Genomic DNA, 23188 nt, shown 5'->3' on the forward strand with positions numbered 1-23188 from the left:
GGAGCCAGCTCTTTCTGTGTTCCCCTTTTCCTTTCTAATTTTGCAAGCTCTTCACATTTTGACAACGTGCACACACACACACACACACACACACACACACACAGAGGCCAGAGTTTCCTCTGTACTAATTTAACCATAAACACTCCCACACATCCCTTAATTTCACACCCCTCCATTGCTGAAAACATGGTGCAGCAATTTTGAGAAGAGAAAATAACCCAGTAAAAAGGTATAGTATGAATTATGAAAAGAGAGTCTGAGAAACAGGCAACCCCCACTCCCCCGGAAATATGAAGGATTGTTAACTGTGTGTCAAAAGCACCAGGGGTCTTCGTAGGAATGCTGAAGACGGGACCATAATCCTTGATGCACACTGGAAGATAATCGCTAGAGGCAACCACTGGTCCTTTAAACCAGGGATTCTCAACGTTGGGTCCCCAGATGTTATTGGACTTCAACTCCCATAATCCCCAGCCCCAGAGGCCTTTGATTGGGGATCATGGGAGTTGAAGTCCAATAACAACTGGGGACCCAACGTTGAGAACCCGTGCTTTAAACTTATTTGCCGCTGCTCTAGGGCGCCGCCAGTGTGGCTGGCTGAATGAAGGTATGGCACCCTATCCAGGCTGATTCAATAGCTTGTCAGGTGACAAGGGGGGGGGGCAATGGAATTTCACTTTGCTTTGTAAGCCCTCAGAAATACCTCCTCATTCTCAGCCAACTGCCTCCATGGTAAAGACTCTGCCCCTGCCGGAATCACCTCTGCCTTTTTTGCCACATGTTTTACACACACACACACACACACACACACACCCTCCAAGTTCTATATTTGGAGTCGGGAACAGGGCTGTTGATTTCCTTTCTTTCATGAGACTCCGCGCCTTGCACAGGCAAAGGCACTCACAGCACCGGAGACATTTCCTAGGGCCAATAAGTGGGGGCAGGTGCAGGGTAGGGGAGGAAATCAGAACAGATTCACTAGCCGTTGGGCACACTGCATTCAGTCGGAAAGTCCTGCAGCTGGGGCAAGCTGCTTGTGGCCAGCTGGTCTGACGCCGTCAACACCTCCACACTCAGATGGAGGTTTCTGCAGGTGCTCGCAGAGGTCGTTTTAAGAGCGACACACTGATGGCCAAAAAAGAGAGGGTAATCCTAGGAATGTGCTAAATTGGTCCCTTTGTTCTCAGAGACGTCTCCACCTCCCTGCACATTGGTACTGCATGTCCTCCTGGATGCTTCTTTGAAAACACAGCTTGCAGTTCTTTGCAGTGCAGATCCAGACAACTGCAGCAGACAGGAGCAGAGGAAGCTGCCATATCCTGAGTCAGGCCCTTGGTCCACCCCGCTCAGGACTGTCTACCCAGAGTGGCAGCGGCTTCTCCAAGGTTGCAGGCAGGAATCTCTCTCAGCCCTCTCTTGGAGATGCTGCCAGGGAGGGAACTGGGAACCCTCCGTATTGCAAGCAGGCCGGTGCTCTTCCCAGAGTACCCCCACCCCCTAAGGCAGAGACGTACCTAGGGGAGAAAGGGGCCGTGTTCACCCCTGTCCCTGAAGAACCCTTGGAGTGAAGGAGATAACGAAGAAAATAGAGAAGCGTAGTCACAAGGATGACATGTCCCCTTACCTAAGCAGGGTCAGCACTGGTTACACATGAATGGGAGACTAGAAGTGTGAGCACTGGAAGATCTTCCCCTCAGGGGATCCTGGAGCCACTCTGGGAAGAGCAGGAGGTTCCAAATTCCCTCCCTGGCAGCATCTCCAAAATAGGGCTGAGAGAGATTCCTGCCTGCAACCTTGGAGAAGCTGCTGCCAGTCTGTGAAGTCAATACTGAGCTAGATAGCCCAATGGACTCAGTATATGGCAGCTCCCTATGCTCCTTTGTTCCTTTCCTGGCAGCATCTCCATCTATGTTCCTATGCAGTATCCCTTTCAAATGCAAACCAGGGAGGGCCCTGCTTAGCAAAGGGGATAAGTCATGCTTTCCACCCCAGGGGATTTTCTACACTCTGGTGGAGGCTCCTCCAAGGTTTCAGGTCGGAGTCTCTCCTGGAACCCCTGTGAATACCGAGGTCCACCTGTAGTTGCTAATTTCACAGCTCCTATGTCTCCGTCTACCTTATGGTGGCCAAAGACCGAAATAAAGATATGGATATTTTGGAGCGTTGGGAAGTCTGTGGGGTGAGGGCTCCTTCGCCGCTGTTCCCTTGCTGGGGCATGGACTCACACATCCCATTTCTAGGTTTCCCACTTTCCCCACTGAAGAAACTGGTGATACGCCAGAATCTGCTCCCTGCAGGACATCATTTCCTGCGAACGTGGTATTCACTTCCGCGGCCACACACTGCCGATATTCATGGCATCCCCACCTAAGGGGGCTCTGCAGTCAGACCAGCATGGTGAAGAACCACAGAACCGAGCAGCCGCTGGAACCGGCAACTGGAGGACCCAGTGGCCAAATCCAGACCTTCAGTGGCCAACCCAAGGGCTAAGAGAGGAGTGGAGGGACCAGGGGCTGGGGGAGTGGGGCTTCTTGGCAATAACAGAATGTTATGGGGTGGGGACAAATGTGGCCTGCTGCTGAACTACAACTCCCATCACCCCACTACAACTACTGCTGCTGTTGAACTACAACTCCCATGACCCCCAACCACCATAAATTGTGGCTGGAGATCAATAAATTGTGGCTGGTTATAACCCCTCGTATAGTTGGAAAGGTGCTCGGAGGGCTTCGACCCCTTGCTAACTAGACAAAGAGGCACCTTTCCAAGTGGCGATTCTCTTCTGTTTTGCAGGTGGGGAGCAACTGGCCCTATCCAGCCCCAGCACAGCACCCCTCCAGTGACTGCTGCCGCTTTTAACTCTGTGTTTCTTTTAGATTGTGCACCCTTTTGGGATTGAGGACCACCTTATTATTGACTTATTATTTATTCTATGCAAACTGCCTTGAGATTTTTGTTTGTCCAAAAGCGGTATATAAATATTTATTTTTATGTTTACACTTGTATCCCGCTCTTCCTCCGAGGAGCTCAGAGTGGCGTACATGGTTATTTTTATCCTCACAACAACCCTGTGAGGTAGGTTAGGCTGAGAGATTCATGACCAGTCCAGAGTCACTCAGAGCAATACACGGACTCTTAAGACAGCTTCTGTGGAGGGGTTTATATGTTGATACCCTGATGAGAATCAGGTTACATTAATTTTAGATAACCATAAAAACTATGTTTCGGAGGGCATAGGATGTTTCAGAGGGCATAGGAAGTCCCCGGGGGCTTGAATCCAGCATCCCTCAGTGGCTGCCTTCACCTTTTTGATCCACCACAACCTCCAAGATCAACTGAGAATGCTCTGTTAAGTGCACATAGGAAGAACATAGGAAGCTGCCATATACTGAGTCAGACCCTTGATCCATCTAGCTCAGTATTGTCTACACCAGGGATTCTCAAGGTTGGGTCCCCAGATGTTATTGGACATCAGCTCCCATAATCCCCAGCCCCAGTGGCCTTTAGTTGGGAATTATGGGAGTTGAAGTCCAATAACATCTGGGGACCCAACCTTGAGAATCCCTGGTCTACACAGACTGGCAGCGGCTTCTCCAAGGTTGCAGGCAGGAATCTCTCTCAGCCCTCTCCTGGAGATGCTGCCAGGGAGGGAACTGGGAACCTTCTGCTTTTCCCTGAGCAGCTTCATTCCTTAAGAGAGGGAATCTCTTCCAGTGCTGCTCACACTTCTAGTCTCCCTTTCAGATGCAACCAGGGCAGACCCTGCTTAGCTAAGGGGACAAGTCATGCTTGCTACCACAAGACCAGCTCTCCTCTCCAAGTCCGTGATATTCTGCAGCCATCCAATGTACAGCCCTACTGTTAGCAAAACTGTACACAAGAACAGGCTTGCTAGAGCAAACCCAAGGCCTTTCGAGCCTGGCACTCTGTTTCCCACAGCGGCCCACCGGATTAATTAATTTATTTAAACATATTTGTACACCGCCCAAAACGCAGGTCCCTGCCTGGTTTACAACAAAACAATACAACAAAACAAAACAACAAAATAAATTTAAAAAGTTTAAAACATTACAAGAACTCAAAATTTAAAACAATGTTAAAACTAAAGGCACTATCTGATTAAAGGCCTGGGTGAACAAATGTGCCTTAACTGCCTTCTTAAAAGTTGTCAGAGATGGGGAGGCTCTTCTTTCAGCAGGGAGCACCTTCCAAAGCCTCAGGGTAGCAAGGGAGAAGGCCCATCCCTGAGTAGCCACCAGACAAGCCGGTGGCAACTGCAGACGAACCTTTCTGGATAGTCAGGCTCATAGAGAAGAAGAAAGTCAAGGTAAAGTTGTGCCCTTGAGTCGGTGTCGGCTCCTGGCAACCACAGAGCCCTGTGGTTGTCTTTGGTAGAATACAGGAAGGGTTGACCACTGCCTCCTCCCGCACAGTATGAGATGATGCCTTTCAGCATCTTACTATATCGCTGCTGCCCGATATAGGTGTTCCCCCACATAGTCTGGGAAATATACCAGCGGGGATTTGAACCAGCAACCTCTTGCTCTCTAGGCAAGTTACTCCCACGCTAGACATCATCTTAAATACCCAGGGCCTAAGCTGTTTAGGGCTTTATAGGTTATAACCAGCACCTTGTATTTTGCCTGGAAACCTATTGGTAGCCAGTGAAGCTGTTTCAAGGCAGAAGTGATATGGTCTCTCAGAGACGACCCAGAGACCAACCTGGCTGCCGCACTCTGGACCAACTGCAGTTTCCAGACTACGTACAAAGGCAGCCCCACATAGAGCGCATTACAGTAGTCAAGTCTGGAGGCAACCAGCAGATGTACCATTGTTCTGAGGTCATTTATCTCAAGAAATGGATGCAGCTGGCATATCAACTGAAGCAGAGAGAAGGCACTTCTGGCCACTGCCTCAACCTGGGACACCAGGGAGAGGTGTGTGTCCAGAAGCACCCCCAGACTGTGTACCTGTTCCTTCTGGGGAAGTGTGACCCCATCCAGAACAGGCAGATCAAAATCATCTCCTGAACCCGCACAATAAGTACCTCTGTCTTATCTGGATTCCGTCTCAGTTTGTTGAGACGTTATGCCCAGAGCCGTACGTTTTGGACGGTATAAGAGTATGTAAAATAAATAAATAAAATAAATCCCTCATCCAGCCCATCACCACCTCCAGGCAGGCATTTAGGAAGGTTATACCTTCTCCTGATGATGTTGTCATGGAGGAAAAGATTTGGGTGTCATCAGCATACTGATAACCCCCTGCACCAAATCTCCTGATGATCTCTCCCAGCGATTTCATGTAGATGTTAAACAACACTGGAGACAATACGGAGCCCTGAGGGACACCATACCGAAGTTCAGATTTTGAAGAACAACAGTCTCCAAGGGACACCATCTGGAATCTGCCCAAGAGGTAAGAGTGGAACCAGTGCAAAGCAGTGCCTCCCAACCCCCTCAGACGCTCCAGAAGGATACTATGGTCAATAGTATCAAAAGCCACCGAGAGGTCCAAAAGGACCAGAGTCACACTTCCTCTGTCAACTCCCCATTGGAGATCATCCATCAGGCCGACCAAGGCAGTCTCCACCCCATAGCCCGCCCGAAAGCCAGTCTGAAATGTGTCTCGTATCTAGGTCAGGGCCAAGGTATCACGACAGATACCCTGGGAAGCCACACCACCAGGAGATGAAGGCCCCCTCTGGTGCCACTGCTTCCCTGTGGCTGGTCTCCAATGGCATCCTGGCTTCTCTGATCCTGGCGGTAGCCTGTAGCCATCATGGGCAGACCTCTTCTCCATGAATTTGTCCAAACCCAAGCCATCCGAAGCTGGCGGCCAGCACATCCCATGCAGTGTTTTTTTTCATCTGCGTGTGGAATGAACTTTGTTCTGGGCAGCAGTGTTGAGGCAGTCTGTGTGCACCTGCATTCAGAGTGGGACCCTCCTGATTCTATCTGAGCGGGATCTAGAATTAACTGAGCGGACATTTTAAAAACTTGTGTGCGCACGCCTTAGACCAGGGATTCTCAACCTTGGGTCCCCAGATGTTCTTGGACTTCAGCTCCCATAATCCCCAGCCTCAATGGCCTTTGGTTGGGGATTATGGGAGTTGAAGTCCATCAACATTTGGGGACCCAAGGTTGAGAACCCCTGCCTTAGAGGGAACACTGATCCCACAGCAGAGAATTCTACAGATTAATGACAGACTGTGTGAAGAAGTCCTTACTTTCTATCCACAATCTCCACACCAGGGATAATTTTATAAGCCTACAAGAGGCCGCCCCCTTCCTTGCCTTTTTCCTAAACTGAAAAGCCCCAAATGACTGAAGGGCCAACACAGTTTGAGGTGGGGATGGGGAATAAAATCTGGAATTGAACTGAACAGGAAGATCTGACGGCAAATTATGCCATAGTTTCAACAGAGAACAGCAAACCTGCATGAATCAATCACCCAGCAAAACTCTTTGGAGAAGAGAAAAGGTCATTTCAGCCTGTCTGGATGAAAAAAGGTTTGGGGGGCAGCTGAACCCCCAGTGTTGGGGGGCCACCACCAAAAAGGGCAACCAAAAGGTTCAGGGGGCTGGAGCGACTCTGGCTGCCGATATGTTCCCGGGCAGAATACAAGGTGTTGGTTATCCTCTCTAATAAAACGCTTGGTGTCCGTCCGTGGACGGACACCAAGCGTGTGTCCGTGCCTCCCTGCCCTGTTCTGCGCCTGCGTGAAGTGCAGGCCCAGAACAGGGCAAGGGAGACACGCTCGCCGGCACCGGCAGCCATCTTGGGCGGCCAGAAGCGGCCGCCCCGAAGAAGCCGGAGAGGTGGCGGCGGGGGAAAGTGACCAAGGTGGCGGCAGAGCCGCCGCCTCGGCCAAAATAGATGGAGGCCGGGGGCGGAGCGGAGGCCATGTAACTTTAAAAAAAAAATTTACTCCCGCCGCCAACGCCGCCGACCGCCCACCCTCCCTCCCAGCTGCCGAGTCCCCCTTACCCTGGCCGACTGCTGTCGGCCGAAGACAGCCCTCAATTTAAGAGGCAGAGAGGAGCTTGCAAGCAGAGCTCCTTTCTGTGCAAAGCCTCTTGCCGAACTGCCGCTTTGGGCGCTTGCGTCCCTTGTGCCCAAAGCGGCAGTTCGGCAAGAGGCTTTGCACAGAGAGGAGCTCTGCTTGCGAGCTCCTCTCTGCCTCTTAAATTGAGGGCAGTCTTCGGCCGACAGCAGTCGGCCAGGGTAAGAGGGACTCGGCAGCTGGGAGGGAGGGTGGGCGGTCGGCGGCGTCGGCCGCGGGAGCAATTTTTTTTTTAAAGTTACATGGCCTCCGCTCCGTCCCCGGTCCCGGCCTCCGTCTCCCCGGCCTGGTGGGGGCAAGTGCCTGGGCCGATTTGGCCCTTAAAGGTAGGGGGGGCGTACGGTGGAGGGAGGGGGAATGGCGGCGGGGGGCCAGGAGCGCCATTACTAGCGCCCGTTATTCAACGGGCCAAAATTCACTTGTAATCAATAAAGCCCTAAACAGCTTGGGCCCTGGGTTTTTAAGAGAACGTCTTCTTCGTCGTGAACCCCACCGCCCAGTGAGATCATCAGGAGAGGTCCGTCTGCATTTGCCACCAGCTCATCTGGTGGCTACTCAGGGACAGGCCTTCTTCTCCGTTGCTGCCCCAAAGCTTTGGAACATTCTCCCTGCTGAAAGAAGAGCCTCCTCATCTCTGACAATTTTTTAAAAAGTCTTTAAAGAAGCATCTGTTCACCCAGGCTTTTAATCAATATTGTTTTAATACCGTTTTAAAATATTTGTTTTGGAATTTTCAAATTGTTGTAATGTTTTAAACTTTTTGTTTGTGTTTTAACGAATGTTTCACTTTCTGTTTTTTATTTTGTGGCAAACCGCCCAGAGACGTAATGTTCGGGCGGTATAAAAAGATGCCAAATAAATAAATAAATGTAAGGAAAGACTACAATCTCTGGGCCTTTTTTGTTTAGAAAGAAGGCGGGTCAGGGTGGGACAGGACAGAGGTGTATAGAATTATGCATGGCAGCAGATTGTGGGAAGTCCCTTTCGGAGCAGATAATTCTTGCTCTTTTACACACCCGGAAAGCCGATCTTTGTGTATGCAGACTCACAGGGTCGGAGAGGAGAATACTCACCGTGGATTAGGATTGTAAATATATCCCTCACATCATAAACCAGAAAAATATGGATTGGCGGGGGTGGAGTGACCGATTAGGCAATTCTGCCTTTGTTTCTCCTGGAACAGGCACAGAAACAAAGAAGAGTGCCTCCGAGCATCTGGAGAGGGACTCTGGAAACCAAGCCCTATGAGGGACAACCGGGGGGCATTTAACCTGCAGGTGAGAAGACTAGGGCGGGGGGAGGCAGTTATGAGAGCCATCTTCTAAGATCTGGAAGATTGCCACAAAGCAGGGGCTGAATTGCTCTCTGATGCTTCGGAGGGCAGGACTAGAACCGAGAACTACAAGGAAGCAGATCTGGGCAAGGTATTAGGAAGAATCCTCTAAGCGTAAAGGCTGTTGGACGGTGGAACCGCCTGCCTCATGTAGTGGCGTTTTCATGGGATGTTTCAAACCAACTGGACAGCTATCCATCAGGGGTCCTGGGGCAGATTCCCGCACTGAGCAGCGGGGTGGATTAGAAGACCTCCAAGTCCCTTCCAAGGCTGACATTTTACAATTCCATGAAAAGGCAGCCTACTCCCCTCTGGGACGAAGGGATTACGAGACGGGTGTGGCTTCTATACCAGCCTGAGCTCCAGCCTGCATCTTGGGAGCAGTAATTCAGCCTCACAAATGGATCATCTGGAGATGTTCCAGTTATGGTTGCCGCCAACTCGTTTGGTGGCAACTCGCGACTGGGCCTTCGCTGTGTCTGCCCCAGGGCTTTGGAACGTGCTCCCTGATGAAATAAGAGCATCTCTATTTGTTTTCAGGGGGACCCTGAAGACATACCTATTTCCCCGGGCTTTTAACTGAAATCTGTTTTTTTTAAAAATTTGAATGTGTTTTTATCTATTATTTTTATCTTTTTATGGATTTTAAATGTTTTATTTTTTAGGTTATGTTTTAATTCTGTACACCGGTCTAGAGATTTATATATAATAATTATTAATAATAAATAATAATTAAATAATAATAATAATACTAATAAGGCGGTATATAAATTCAATAAATAAATAATCCAGCCTCACAAATGGGTTGGGGGACCAGTCCCACTTCCCTGTCAGAGTCAGGATTCGAACACAGTGCTCCTAAGACTGAATGAAGCTCTGTCCAGAAAGTAGCCCAGTGCAGTCAGAAGTCACGGCACTTCCGTCTACTCCACGCAGAGCTCTGCAGAGTCTTTAAAATGCCACTGCATTTCCACGCTCTTCTCCCCTCCATGCCCCATACTCTCTCTCTGCCTTTTGTTTGGGCTTTGCATCTGAGGAGGGGGAGAAAAAGTTGCATATCCACTGGCGGTAACCAGCCAAACTAACCCGTCCCCCCCAGCTAAGAGGCTAAGCGCGGAATTGAAATGTCAGTAGGCAGAAATTCCTCTTGCGTGAAGAGATCTCACATTGTTAACTCGTTTTCTCCAGGCTGAGAAATGGTGGGATGTCAAGGAAAGCCAAAAATATCTAGCAGCAGCCGAGATTTATAGAAGCATGAATTTTAATAAGCGGGAAGGAAAACAGCTTTCTGCTCGTGGGCACATCAGGGAGTCCTTCCTTCTCAACTCCGGTTGGAGTGCACTGGTACATAGGAAGCTGCCAAACTGAGTCAGACCCTTGGTCCAGCAACCTCAGGATTGTCTGCACTGACTGGCAGCAGTTTCTTAGCCTTGGGTCCCCGGATACTGCTGGACTACAAATCCCATCACCCCAATCCATGGCCTCTGTGGCTAAGGGGGGTGATGGGAGTTGTAGTCCAACAACATCTGAGGACCCACGGTTAAGAAGCCCTGCCCTAATGGGGAATATCGTACAGCAGATGAGCACTAGCACGTCGTCACCCACCCAAACGCAAACCAAGGAACCCTGCTTAGCAAAGGCAAAAATTCATGCTTGGTACCACAAGATCGTCTCTCCACCCTGTATTAGTTTGGTTTGCTAAACAGGGTCAGCCCTGGTTGCATATGAACGGAAGACTAGAAATGTGAGTGCTGTAAGATAGGGGATGGAGCCGCTCTGGGAACATAGGAAAGGAACATAGGAAGCTGCCATATACTGAGTCAGACCCTTGGTCTATCTAGCTCAGTATTCTCTTCACAGACTGGCAGCGGCTTCTCCAAGGTTGCAGGCAGGAATCTCTATCAGCCCTATCTTGGAGATGCTGCCAAGGAGGGAACTGGGAACCTTCTGCTCTCCCCAGAGCGGCTCCATCCCCTGAGGGGAATATCTTGCAGTGCTCACACATCAAGTCCAGGAAGAGCATCTGGGTTCCACGTTCCCTCCCTGGCAACGTCTCCAAGATAGGGCTGAGAGAGACTCCTGCCTGCAACCTCGGAGAAGCCGCTGCCAGTCTGGGAAGACAATACTGAGCTAGATGGACCAAGGGTCTGACTCAGTATATGGCAGCTTCCTATGTTCCTATTTCAGATGCTTTTAAGGAGAGGAGAGTTGGTCTGGTGGTAGCAAGCGTGACTTGTCCCCTTAGCTAAGCAGGGTCTGCCCTGGTTGCATATAAATGGGAGACTTGATGTATGAGCCCTGGAAGAGATTCCCCTCAGGGGATGGAGCTGCTCTGAGAAGAGCAGAAGGTTCCAAGTTCCCTCCCTGGCTTTTCCAATCTTGAGCTCAACGGACCAAGGGTCTGACTCAGTATATGGCAGCTTCTGATGTTCCTATGTAGAGTTGCTGCATAAATATTTCAGTCCTTATGCATAATTGTTCTGATCCCAGTCGTGCTGTAGTCCTGTCACTGTAAGGCTGCCTACACAGTACCTGCGCCTGCAGTTTTTAAGGCTACAAAAAGTCACACTGAGCGACTGTGCAAGGAACAAGCTGTGTGAGCGCTGTGGCGTTTACGCCAGAGGTTCTCAAACTGGTAGTCCAGATGTTGCTCAACGACAACTCCCAACACCAACCCCAGCCCCAACAGCCAATCTGGGGACCCATGTTTGAAAACCACTGGCTTAGCAAATCCCACAATTCTGCACATCTGTGGACTAAATACACACGTCTGCAAATGAACATAGGAAGTTGGTCTGCTGGCATGCTGAGCCCGGAATTGATTGCTCCGGCCGTGAGTGCTTCTGGCGCAGTGGTCCACAAATCTAGGCATCGCTCACTAGCCAACCACGATTTGGGATCACCACCAATTCCCTCTCTTCCCTTAGATCCTTTCCTGCCACATGGACAGAGGGCTCAGGAGAGAAACAGATCTTCTGTCTTTGGCCCGAGGACTTCTCAACATCAACTCACGGCGCTGAAAATTTCCCTGTCTTTGCAAGCGGGAGTCAGTGAGGCAGGGTGGGGTCCCTTGGGGCACAACAGTAACCCCCAAGGATCTTTTAAGGACATTTTACTGCAGCTACATCAGGCCTTGACAAATTTCCTTTGCATCAAGAAGCCAGCCCAAACATAGGAAGCTGCTATATACTGAGTCAGACCATTGGTCTATCTAGCTCAGTATTGTTTTCACAGACTGGCAGCAGCTTCTCCAAGGTGGCAGGCAGGAGTCTCTCTCAGCCCTATCTTGGAGATGCTGCCAGAGAGGGAACTTGGAACCTGGATGCTCTTCCCAGAGCGGCTTCATCCCCTGAGGGGAATATCTTACCCATGTGCTCACACTTCTAGTCTCCCATTCAAATGCAACGAGGGTGGACCCTGCTTAGCTATGGGGACAAGTCATGCTTGCTACCACCAGACCGGCTCTCCTCTCTCTGAGTGGTAGAGCATCTGCTTGGCATGCAGAAGGTCCCAGGTTAAGTCCCTGGCAGCCTTTCCAGGTGGGGCTGGGAGAGACTCCAGCCTGGACCTTGGGAGAGATGCTGCCAGTCAGGGTAGACAATACTGAGCTAGGTGGACCAAGGGCCTGACTCAGTAGAAGGCAGCTTCACTGGGATCCACAAACCTAGGCTTAGTCCATGAACCAGCCCTCTCTCTTCCCTCAGACCCTTTTCCGTCACACGGGCAGAGGGCATCGGAGAGAGGCGGGTCTTCTGGCAATTGCACTGGGAAATGCAGACCGCAAGAAACGGGGGAGCCCCTTTCTCCAACTGTTTCTAACCTTGTCAAAAATGGCAGTCTAAGAACCTAAGAACAGCCCTGCTGGATCAGGCCGAAGAAGACCCAACTAGCCCAGCATCCTGTTTCCCACAGTGGCCCACCAGATGCTTTTGGGGAGCAGCCCACAGGCAAGAGGTCTGTGCATGTCTTCTCTCCTGCTGTTGCTCCCCTGCAACTGGGATCGAGAGGCATCGTGCCTCTGAGGCTGGAGGTAGCCCACAGCCACCAGACTAGTAGCCACTGATAGTCCCATCCACCATGATTTTGTCTTTAAGCCACTCTTAAAGCCATCCAAACTGCTGGCCACTGCCACATCCCATGGCAAATAATTTCATAGAGTAATTATGCGCTGGGTGAAAAAGTGCATCTTCGTGTTGGTCCTAAATTCCCCAGCCTTCAGTTTCATGGGGTGACCCCTGGTTCTAGTGGGGTGAGAGAGGGAGAGAAATTTCTCTCTGACCACTTCCTCTACACATAATTTTATACACCTCAATCATGTCTCCCCTTAGTCGCTTCTCTTCCAAGCTAAAATGAGCTCCCTAAAGACAATTGTGGTTTAACATCTTTGCCAACCCAGCCCTTAAGACACATTTTATTTAGCCAGGCTTTTATTTTTTTTATTTGATGTATTTGATTTATATTCCACCCTTCCAAAAACGGCTCCGACATTATTTTAATAATCTCTCAATGTTTTAAAATTTTAAATGGCTGTTTCCTACAGTTTGTTTTATTTTGTTTTTCTTGTGCTTATTTTGTGAACCGCCTAGAGCCTTTGGAATCAGGCGGCATATAAATAAAATAAATAAATAGAATAAATGAGCCCCAGATGCTGTAGCCTTGCCTCACAAGGAAGGTGCTCCAGACCCCTGGTCATCTGGGTTGCCCGCTTCTGCCCCTTCTCCAGGGCGCTTTCCAGAATGTTGTAAACAGTAGGGGAACAGTCGCATGGAAAAAAACCACCTGAAAAACGGTCTGACTCAGTACCCGGCAGCTTCCTAGGTTCCTATGTTCCAGGCAACCTTGGAGAGCTGTTGCCAGTCTGTGTAGGCAATACTGAGCTAGATGGACCAAGGGTCTGACTCAGTCTATGGCAGCTTCCTATGCTCCTATTTCAGATGCTTTTAAGGAGAGGAGAGCTGGTCTTGTGGTAGCAAGCAGGATGGGTCCCCTTAGCTAAGCAGGGTCCACCCTGGTTGCATATGGATGAGAGCCTAGAAGTGTGAGCACTGGAAGATAGTCCCCTTCGGGGATGGAGCCGCTCTGGGAAGAGCAGAAGGTTCCAAGTTCCCTCCCTGGCAGCATCTCCAAGACAGGGCTGAGAGAGACTCCTGCCTGCAACCTGGGAGAAGCCGCTGCCAGTCTGTGAAGACAATCCTGAGCTAGATGGACCAATCCTGAGCTAGATGGATCTGACTCAGTATATGGCAGCTTCCTATGTAAACCGTGGGGGAATGCTGCCAGTCAGAGCAGACAATACTGAGCTCAATGGACCAATCCGCAAGCATGGGGATGCTCCTCCACTGAGCCATGGGGAGTATTTTACCGTGCTTACATGCAGTCTCCCATGCAACTGCAAACCAAGGCAGGCCTTGCTTAGCAAAGGGGACGATTCAAGCTGGCTCCGAGAAGCCTTGGCTCTCTCCCTCTAGAGTCAGACCATCCGTCTAGCTCAGAGCTCCCTCTAATTCTAATCACCGGTGAGCGGAAAGAGTTTTGTTCTCGGTGGCACAAATGGGGCGATGCTCCCCTTCCTGGCCGGGGAAATGGCGGCAGGTGCAGCAGAGACCGCATGCCCTCCAGAAACGGCCGCGTGGGGGGCCAGGTGTTGGTGCTTACACACACACACCTGAGAAGGAAGCCTGATCTAGCTATCAAGCCCAATTGCTCTCTGCTCAGGTGGGTGACGGTGGACCTCCAGCCTCTCAAGTTCCAGGATCTTCCCCCCAGCAGTTGGAGGTTTCGGGATTCGAACGCAGGACCTTCTGCATGCGAGGCAGGTGCTCTGGCGCCATGCTACAAGCCCTGCCATGACGTCATGGTGTGCGCCGGGTTTCCTTGGCCCCGCCAGCAATTGCCAGTCAAGTGCAACCAGGAAACTCGGAATGGCTTGGCATCCCATCCGGCACCCTTTTCTACAAGATACAGCTGGGGTTGGTGGGGAAGGGGGCGCAGGATGAGGCCCACTGCGTCTGGGGACGCTGTCGCACCGAGGGCCCACCTCAGCAGCCCAGGGAAATAAAATGGCATGTTAAAAAAAAGAGATTTATTTATGTATGTATTAATAAACATGGGGCAAGAACAAGACAATCTATGGAATTCTTGGCCATGGGATGTGGTGGTGGCCACCAGCTTGGATGGTTTTAAAAAGGGACTTAGACAGATTCATGGAGGACAGGTCTGTCAATGGCTACCAGTCTGGTGGCTGTGGGCCACCTCCAGCCTCAGAGGCAGGATGCCACTCAAGATGCCACTGCAGGGGAGCAGCAGCAAGAGAGAAGGCACGTCCTCACTGCTGACCTACTGGCTTCCTAGAGGCATCTGGTGGGCCACTGTGGGAAACAGGCTGGACTAGATGGGTCTCCTGGGGCCTCATCCAGTAGGGCTGTGCTTATGTGCTTATGACCCCCTGAGTTTCTGCCCCAACAAAGAACTCAGTTCTGCACAACACACCCACTCCCCATTGAACACCCATCTGCGCCTCTTAAGAAAGGAGAGCTAGGCATGAAAAATGGTCCGACTCAGTACACGGCAGCTTCCTAGGTTCCTATGTTCCAGGCAACCTTGGAGCATGTGGATGGGAGACTAGAAGTGTGAGCACTGTCAGATATTCCCTTAGGGGCTGGTCTGGAAAGAGAAGAAGGTTCCCAGTTCCCTCCCTGGCAGCATCTCCAAGATAGGGCTGAGAGAGATTCCTGCCTGCAACCTGGGAGAAGCCGCTGCCAGTCTGGGTAGTCAATCCTGAGCTAGATGGACCTATGGCCTGATTCAGTATATGGCAGCTGCCTATGTTCCCTTTCAGCATTTATGCAAATCGGCTATACAGGTGCAGCGTTCCCTTCTAAGAGGGATTCCCAGATGTTGATGACTACAACTCCTAGAATCTCCAAGCAAAGGCAATTGATGCTGGGAATTCTGGGAGTTGTAGTCAACAACATCTGGGAATCCCTGTTAGAGGGAACACTGTACAGGTGCCTCTCGTTATTCGTGGGGACTCCGTTCTCGTCTATAGGCGCGAATATAGAAATTGCAAATAATGAAACCTTGAGTCAATGGGAATTGGTGGGTTAGGTTCCTAACCCCCCCCCAAGTGGGGGCTTTTAAAAAGCAAGGAGGGCAGAAGAGCAGATGGTTCCCCTCCCTGGCAGCATCTCCAAGAGAGGGCTGAGAGAGATTCCTGCCTGCAACCTTGAAGAAGCCGCTGCCAGTCTGGGTAGACAATACTGAGCAAGATAGACCAATGGTCTGACTCAGTATATGGCAGCTGCCTATGTTCCTAAATAGGACAGTAGCTTAATTCTCCAGGTCTCCAGCAATGCCCCCCCGCACAAGCTGTTTTTTTAAGAGCCACAAAATGGATCTCTGCTGGAAAATGGTGACTGGAAATGACATTGGAAGTCATTTGCAGGTCATTTCCGGTCACGCAAAACCATGGATAGGCAAATTCAGCCTATATTTCTACCCACGGATAATGAAACCGGGTCTCTAAGACCCAACCACGGATATTCGGAACTGCAGACATGGAGTCCGTGGATAACAAGGGCGGCCTGTATTTATATTACAAACATGACACTTAATTAGATTTATTACTACTATTCAAAACCCAGCTATAACCAGACTCAAAAGCTGGAAGTTAAAAAGTCAAAATCTTACACAGCAGTGGCCTGGGTCCCCAGATGTTGCGCTGCAACTCCCATCACAATCACAAAGGCCCCTGGGTCTGGGGATGATCGGAGTTGTAGTCCAACAGCATCTGGGGACCCAGATTTGAGGACCCCGATTATAGGGAGCGAGACTGAAGGTTGCAGGGTGAGTCTGTGGCAGAGGCACCACCTGATGGATGGCGGCCTTCCCAGATTATGATCGTCACCAGGACACCAACCAGCCTCACAATCGGAGGCAAAGCACCAGCACCCCCCAGCTGAGAACTTAAAAACACACACGTCTCTCTCTCGCCCCCTAATCCTGGGGTTTGGCCCAGTTCATGCAAAATAATAATACCAAGGAAGAAGAAGAAGAAGAGAAGAAGATAATCAGAAAAGACCCTTGCAACCCTCAAACAACTATAGCCAGCCCCATACACCTCGAATTTGGCAAGCAACGCTCTTTTTTTTTTTAAAAAAAAAGGAACAAGCCTTTCCAAGTGACATCAAATAGACATGAACAAAAAACCCAGAGGATTCTCAGGTCTGCAATCAATTATCAGCTGCACTCAGCAATTAACCAACACGTCAAAGAAACGAGGATGCACGCTGTAGTAGTAATAATACATTTTGCCCATTGTCTAAGTTATGACTTGTCATTGTAATAAAAAAACATCAGAACGGTAAGGGACACCTTGCTAGCTGAGGAGTAATGGATTGAAGCTCTCAGATCTTGAATATGGGAGTTTATTTCTATCGAGGAAATTGAGGAAGGGGGACCCTCTCTCAAGAAAATGGGCCTTCTACGTTCCGATTATATCCTGCCCATGACCATCAGCTCCTACAGTCATGGGGGGAAATTTAAGATCTGGCAGAACTCTGAAGAACATAGGAAGACCGCTGGTCTATCTAACTCAGTATTGTCTTCACAGGCTGGCAGCAGCTTCTCCAAGGTTGCAGGCAGCAGGAACCTCTCTCAGCCCTCTCTTGGAGATGCTGCCAGGGAGGGAACTTGAAACCTAGATGCTCTTCCCAGAGCGGTGGCTCCATCGCCTAAGAGGGGAATATCTTGCAGTGCTCACACATCAAGTCTCCCATTCAAATGCAACCAGGGTGGACCCTGCTTAGCTAAGGGGACAAGTCATGCTTGCTGCCACAAGACCAGCTCTCCTCTCCTTCCCAATCCATCTGCTCTGCTCTGCATAGTATTGGTCAGCAAAAAAACACACACACACACACACACACACACACACACACACACACACACACCCCATAGTGTGTCTGGGGGAGAAAAGCTCTCAAAGCCACCTGAAGCCAAATCAGCACCCCTGGGCTGATGGATGCCTTCTTTGCATCACACACCTGTGATTGCCCCACCTGCACGCAAAGCCAGCCCCCCCAACACACCTTATGACCAGCCACCCTCTGAGCCGTTTGTTGCTCCGTCCGATACGCACCCGCCGCAATATGGTCTCCTCCACCGGTGACTTCGTTTCAGAGAATCCCGGTGGTATTCTCCCCTTTACATGGAAGTCACTCCGATGGGCAAACATCACCACACTTGGATCTGACACACGTGGTCCCCCCACCCCACCCCCAGCCAATACACACTGCAGATGTGTACACACACAATACACAAAATACACACTGCCACCTTCTCCCCCCCGCCCCGCTCCAATGAGGGCTCCTTGATTCCAGTCCGGTTCTTTCTTTGCTTCCACCTCGGAGGAAACCACACAGAAGCGAAGGACAAAGAGAGAGAAGGAGCCCCGGTGAGCCCCTCCTTTGGAAGAAAAGCAACAGCTCTCTTTCTGCATCAAAGGGGAGGGGGCAGCCCCGTTTGCCAGAAAATCCCCGCAGCTGCCATGGAAACAGGCACACCGATTATCCGGCCAACCTGGAAACCCGCACCGCACCAGCGCATGACACCGGGCATGAGCAGCGCCCGGCCCTGGGCAAGCGGAGACGCTCTTCCGTTCACGGGTCTCTCTCTCTCTCCTGGGCCCACAAGGCATGTGGCGAGGGACCCAGGGGTGGGCTGGCCCCCCAGGTCTGCCGCCCCGCTTCACACCACCCACCGAGGAGCCAGGCACCCGTGGCGCCCGGCCAGCGTCCGGGGACGGTGCTCAAGGAGAAGCCGCATGCAGCAAGCCACTGCCCCCAAGGGTCGGCTGGGCTCCAACGTCAAGCGGCGGGGAAATAAATAAATAAATAAAGATAATTGGGGGGGGGGGGATACGCGGCACCTACCTTGTATGCTTTGTTTCACGGCATAAAAACCCAGCAATGGGGGTGGTGAGGGGGGCATGCAACGGAACGGGGACCGCCGAGCCAAGGGGAGGCCAGTGGGAGCTAGCAGGCAGGCATGGGCGAGAAAGCGGGTGCCGAGGGGTCCCGAGCGGCTGGAAGAGGAGTGACGGGAGGCAGGCGGGCGGAGTGCTGGCAGTAGTCTTAGGTTTACCCCATTCCCCCGGGGTTTGTTTTTTTTTAAAAAGCGGCTCAGCGTCGTCCAAGGGAGAGCCGGCTTCTGCTCGGCGGTGCGTGGGCAGGCAGAATGCGCCCCCCCCCCCCGCTACTCCCCACCCGGCTTCTGATCTCACTGCCGCAGAAGCATCTTTTGTACCTTCAACGCCTGACTCAGCAGAATCCGGCTCCACCAGCCAATCCGGGGCTGTCACGGAGCTGCTGCTGCTGTTGTCTGGCGGCCCCTTTCCCCACCCCACCCCACCCCCCAATTGCGGCGGAGCCTGGGGGTGCTTGGCACTGGGGGCAGCCGCTCGGCGGTGAGTTATCCGCGGCGGGGCTGGAAGGCAGGTGTGCAGGCGGGCCACTCTGCCGGGCAGGTCTGGCGCAGAGCTGGGCTAGAGCACGTGAGGAGTCGGGATGAGCTCAGGAAGAAGCGGTGGGGACACCGGAACAAAGAAAGCGGCTGCCGGCTGAGTCAGACCGGGGGTCTGTCTAGTTCAGTATTGCCCACTCTGACTGGCAGCATTCTCCAGGGTTTCAGGCAAGAGTCTCTCCCAGCCCTACTGGGAGCTTCCCCAGAGAAGCAGGCTTCACTGCGAGTCCAAGCTAGAAGGTGAAGTGTGCCGTCGGTGGGAAAGCTGTGGATACTGTCTCAAGGAGGGTTTCCGCAGAGGAAACCCATCTGGAAATGCTTTAGGGTGCTGATGGTGGCAAAAAGGTAAACTAAAGTTGTGCCGTCGAGTCGGTGTCGACTCCTGGCGCCCACAAAGCCCTGTGGTTGTCTTGGGTAGAATACAGGAGGGGTTTGCCATTGCCTCCTCCTGCGCAGTAGGAGATGATGCCTTTCAGCATCTTTCCTATATTGCTGCTGCCCGGTATAGGGGTTTCCCATAGTCTGGGAAACATACCAGAGGGGATTCGAACTGGCAACATTCTGCTTGTTAATCGTGCATTTCCCCACTGTGCCACTTGAGGTGGTGCCCCAAAAGATGGACACAAAAAGTGGATTTTTAAACCCCGGATATAAATTGGCTCTCTAGGGCTCAATTAAAAACCCAAATTGTGTGTGAACTGCTCCCCGATAACTTGCAGGGACTTCGGGGCGAATGTGGCCGATATGTGAACACACACCTCCTTTCTGGAGGAGATGCAAACTGAAAGCCGGGTGTGGAAAACCTCCTGGAGATGCTGTTGCCACCGCCAGGGAGGAACCTGAGACCTTCGGCCTGCAAACATGCAGAAGTTCTTCCCCTGGCCTACAACCCCATCCCCTCAGGGGAATATCTTGCAGTGCTCGCACATGTAGTTGACCATCCAAATGCAAACCAGGGCAGACCCTGCTTAGCCAAGGGGACACTTCAGCTCTCCTCTCAGATTGCATAATTGAAAGCTGGGTAGGACTAGGACCTAGCCTTGGGGGCCGTGCCCTCTCCCGATTCTCATCCATGTGTGAGCAAATAACTAAACAGAAGAAGAGGGGAGTGATCATGGGTGAGGGAAGTACTGGGTTGAACGGCACCATCGTACCCAGCTCTCGGAGAGCTGGTCTTGTGGTAGCAAGCATGAAGCGTCCCCTCTGCTAAGCAGGGTCTGCCCTGGTTTGCATTTGGATGGGTGACCACGTGTGTGAGCACTGGAAGATATTCCCCTTAGGGGATGGAGCCGCTCTGGGAAGCGCATCAGAACCAAGTTCTCTCCCTGGCAACATCTCCAAGATAGGGCCTCTGAGAGAGTCCTGCCTGCAACCGTGGAGAAGTCGCGGCCAGTCCGTGAAGACAATACTGAGCTAGATAGACCAATGGTCTGACTCGGGATATGGCAGCTTCCTATGTTCCTATCCCTGGCTACTGTGGCTGGGGATTATGGGAGTTGTAGTCCAAAAAAAAGTCGGGGGTGGGGGGCCTAAGTTGTGCAGGCCTGGTGTATACAATACTGAACTAGATGGTCCAAGGGTCTGACTCGGTAGAAGGCAGCTTCGTCTGTTCCACTTTGTCAAGGTAGGAGGAAAAGGCATCCTCCTCAGCTCCTCTCTTGCACACAATCCCTCCCCCCTGGGAGGGACACTTGCCCGACCCGACACTTGCCCGACCCAGTTTCCAATCGTGTGAACTGCCTGACTTTCTTGCAACATCTGGCGTTGAGAACCGCTGTCATAGCCGGTCGTAAGAATCTCTTCCCTTTAGGTTCTCAGGAGGAGGTTGGAAGCCATGCTTCCTCGGCTGGTAACATGTAAACAAACCAACAGAAACCCACCCTATTTCCAAGACTCCCAACTCTGACATAGAAAAGCAAGGCATGAATGAAAATATGGACTTCATTATGGTCAGAGACCAATATCAGAGCAACCAATACATAAGATACAACAATACATAGGATATATTATAGATAGTATATTTGACCTAATGGCGCAGTGGGGAAGTAACTTGTCTAGCAAGCCAGAGGTTGCTGGTTCGAATCCCCGCTGGTATGTTCCCCAGACTATGGGAAACACCTCTATCGGGCAACAGCGATATAGGAAGATGCTGAAAGGCATCATCGTCTCACACTGCGTGGGAGGAGGCAATGGTCAACCCCTCCTGTATTCTACCAAAGACAACCACAGGGCTCAACACCGACTCAACGGCACAACTTTACTTACTTATTCGACCTATTCACAACTGGAGGAAGAAAAGCAAGGTCCACATTGCCCATGGAAACCACCCAACATTAGTCTGCCCTCCTCGTCCTCCGAGGACACCCGCTCTCTGTCTCCTTCATTCCAACCCACCAGAGACCCAAGCCAACAGCCAAGCAGATGCGGTCCTTTGTGCTGCCGCTCTGACCGGGCGGCACCAAATGCCTGGATTTTGCAAAGGATTCTGGGTCGTGTTCTGGATGACACAAGAGGCCAGTAGGGTTCTCCTTCGTCCCATAAAACCACCAGTCCTGGCTCTGCTCTCCAGTCGGAGAAACCGCTCGCTCTGCTACGGTCCGGTCTGTTCTCAGGGCTCCGGGCTCTCCCAACCTGGACACTTGCTCAGGACTTCCCTGGCTGGAGAGAGACAGCCTCTGCACAAGGATCTCGTCTAAACAACTGCTTCCCAGCAGCAGACCAGAGGGCTTTGCTCCCCATTAGCACCCAGAACTAGCAAGAGAGCCTGAAGGTCCAGCCCTTCGGATCTCACCTTTGTGCAGTGACTCACTTCAAAAGGTCAAATGTCGTCTCCCCACCCTGGGCATCAGGCCCATAGCCAGAAATCTTGGGGCATGGGAGTCTAAGCATGTGAGGGATCATCTCAGAAGAGCCAGAGGATAAATTAAGACAGCCAAATCTAGGGGTTCTCACTAGGGATGTGCGAATCAGTCCAGGGCTAAATAGAGTCAACTCGAATCCAGTTGATTCAAGTTATTTGACCTCGAATCGAATCACCCTTGAGAAAATTGACCAGATTCAAAGTTGAATTGAATCGCCCAGCGATCCGAGCCTCCATTTTGTACACGCAATGCCAGCCCTCTGAGCTTCTCTACCATCTCTGGTTTGTAATTTTAAAGGAATTTTGATGTATTGTGGGTTCTTGGGTTGTAATGACTTCTTTATAGAGTGTGGTTCTGCAGAGAAGTCATTACAAATCAAGAATCCACAATACATTAAAATGCCTTTAAAATCACCCCTTTGCCCAACTGCTTTGGTGGTTGGTGCCCATGGGGCCCTACCACCCAACCCGTTTTGGTGTCCCTAGGCACTACTCACGGGGAATTATGGACTTGTTTGAATCCCCATTATTCTCTATGGCAGAAATTAAAAAACAAAAAAACAGGAATCTAAACCTATACATACTAACATTGCCAAACACAGGAAAAAGTAAAAAATGGTTTTAAAATCACCAAGTTTCCCTACTGCCTTGCGGTTTGGGCGGTAGGCAGCACTCATGGTGCCCCAGCCCTTAGAAATTAGGCTGGATCAATTTGAATTCGAATCAAATCAGTCCAGACTTGAGGCCAGCATTCGAGCTTGAATCGAATCAAGTTGATTCGATTCAAACTCGAATTGAATCACAAAACGTGATTCGTGCACATCCCTAGTTCTCACCATTCAGTCCCAAGATGTTGGGCTACAGCTCCATAGGAAGCAGCCGGATTCATCTAGCTCAGTACTGTCTACTGTCAGCGGCTTTCCAGGCTTTCAGGCAGGAGTCTCTCCCAGCCCTACCTGGAGATGCTGCCAGGGGCTGAACTGGTGACCTTTTGCATGCAGACATGCAGACACTCTTCCACTGAGTCACGTCCCCACCCCCTAAAGGGAATATCTCACAGCACTCACATGTGGTCATCCCATCCAAATGCAAACCAAGGCAAACCCTGCTTAGCAAAGGGGACAGTTCATGCTTGCTACCACAAGACCAGCTCTGCTCCCTGGCCACCATGGTTGAAGCCCAACAACCCTGGGCACCCAGTGTTGACAGCTCACAGTCTAATATTTATTTGTTGTTGCATATCAAACATCATGTGAATCTATTTCATGTTACTTAACTGCATTGCTTCTTAGGGACCAGGCAGAATGCTGTCTGCCTGTTTCCCCTTGCATCCGCACAGATAAGAAGGTCTGAAACTTACCCTTTCCAAAATTATAATGAGCCAAGAGGCACCTTTTTCAAGTGGGGACTC

At 51.1% G+C, this 23188-nt stretch overlaps 1 protein-coding gene across 8 annotated transcripts in view; it reads right to left on the minus strand.

Moving 5' to 3' along the window:
- KCNAB2 (potassium voltage-gated channel subfamily A regulatory beta subunit 2) overlaps positions 1–23188 on the minus strand; it is a 159965-nt gene that overhangs the window by 104329 nt on the left and 32448 nt on the right. For 2 of the 8 annotated variants that reach the window (XM_053280702.1, XM_053280697.1), the window contains exon 1: positions 18329–18651. The exons of 5 other annotated variants lie outside the window; for them this stretch is intronic. The gene's annotated coding sequence lies outside the window, so the exon portion shown is untranslated. Of the gene's footprint in view, positions 1–18328; positions 18652–18701; positions 18919–23188 lie in introns of those variants that run through there. One more of the 8 variants, XM_053280699.1, reaches the window with a different exon arrangement.

This window comes from Hemicordylus capensis, chromosome 16, assembly GCF_027244095.1.
Source record: "Hemicordylus capensis ecotype Gifberg chromosome 16, rHemCap1.1.pri, whole genome shotgun sequence".
Taxonomy (NCBI): Eukaryota; Metazoa; Chordata; class Lepidosauria; order Squamata; family Cordylidae; genus Hemicordylus; species Hemicordylus capensis.